The sequence below is a fragment of the Wasmannia auropunctata genome, unplaced genomic scaffold, assembly GCF_000956235.1.
Source record: "Wasmannia auropunctata unplaced genomic scaffold, wasmannia.A_1.0 LD336103.1, whole genome shotgun sequence".
Taxonomy (NCBI): domain Eukaryota; kingdom Metazoa; phylum Arthropoda; class Insecta; order Hymenoptera; family Formicidae; genus Wasmannia; species Wasmannia auropunctata.
The window spans coordinates 88,469-90,083 of NW_012026787.1; positions in this window are offsets into that span (position 1 = coordinate 88,469).

Sequence of the window (1,615 nt, forward strand, 5' to 3'; positions counted from 1 at the left end):
GATACAAGAAGCAATCTACGCGGAGGTCGATAAAATGTTAAAGGCCGAAATAATAGAGCCATCGAAAAGCGAATGGTCGACGCCGATAGTCATGATTAAGAAGCCTAACGGAACGTATCGATTTTGTCTAGATTTTCGAAAAGTGAATAGCGTATCAAAGAAAGACGCGTATCCATTACCATACATGAACGCGATACTAGACAAATTGAGATCGGCGCGTTACATATCGACTATCGACTTGAGTCAAGCCTACTTCCAGATCCCGTTGGAAAAGGGCAGTAAAGAATATACGGCATTCACGGTTCCGGGGAAGGGACTCTACCACTTCACGAGGATGCCGTACGGTCTGACGGGAACCCCCGCAACGTTTCAGAGATTGCTAGATCGGTTGATAGGACCCGAAATGGAGCCACATGCATTCGCGTATCTTGACGACATCGTTGTCGTGACACAAACTTTTGACGAGCATCTCACGTGGCTTAAAAGAGTATTCGAACGAATTCGGGAAGCGGGGCTAACTATCAACCCGGATAAAAGCAAGTTTTGTCGATCGCAAGTAAAGTATCTCGGTTTCCTCGTACAGAAAGAGGGCCTTACTGTCGATCCGGATAAAACGATCGCGATTTTTAATTATCCGCCGCCGAAAAACATTAAACAACTACGCCGCTTTATAGGGATGGCCTCGTGGTATAGGCGCTTTATACCGCAATGCGCCACGCGATTAGAACCGATGACACGTCTTTTAAAGAAGGGCCACTCTTGGGAATGGGGGGATGAGCAAAAGCAGGCTTTTGACTCAATTAAGCTTTGTCTAACGACTCCCCCTACGCTATCATGTCCGGACTTCGGTCTTCCGTTCGTTTTACAGACGGACGCGAGCTCGGTTGGTTTGGGGGCAGTATTAACGCAGACTGTCGGAGGATCTGAGCACGTGATCGCGTTCGCGAGCCGTGCGCTGTCGGATGCCGAGAAAAAGTACTCCACGACCGAACAGGAGTGCCTCGCGGTCGTATGGGCAATTAAGAAATTTCGCCCGTATCTAGAGGGGTACGCGTTTAGGGTTATCACCGACCACAGCAGCCTACGGTGGCTGCATAATCTGAAAAATCCGACAGGCAGGCTAGCGCGATGGGCTCTCGAGCTGCTCGAATACGAGTACGAAATCGAACATCGGAAGGGGGCGATGCATCACGTGCCGGACGCGTTGTCGCGCATGTATGAATCCGACGAAGAGTTTTGCGCTGCCGTAGTGACCGCGGATGAGTGGTACAATAGTCGCGTGGAGGCTATAACGAGACACCCGGAGAGACATCCGGATTGGCGCGTGCGAGACGACGGTCTGTACTTCCGCAAGCCGCGCGCAATGTCGGAAGTAATCGGAGATCGAGACGAATGGAAACTCGTGTTGCCACCAGAGTCGCGCCGCGAGGCCATCCGCGAGAATCACGATCCTCCGCATGCGGGCCATCTCGGCGCCGACAAGACGTATCAGCGCGTCGCGACGCGGTACCATTGGCCGCGAATGTTTCGGGATATTGCGAACTACGTGCGACGGTGCGGCACGTGTCAGCGCACGAAAGTCGAGCAGGACGTGCCGGCCGGGTTGATGGGACGG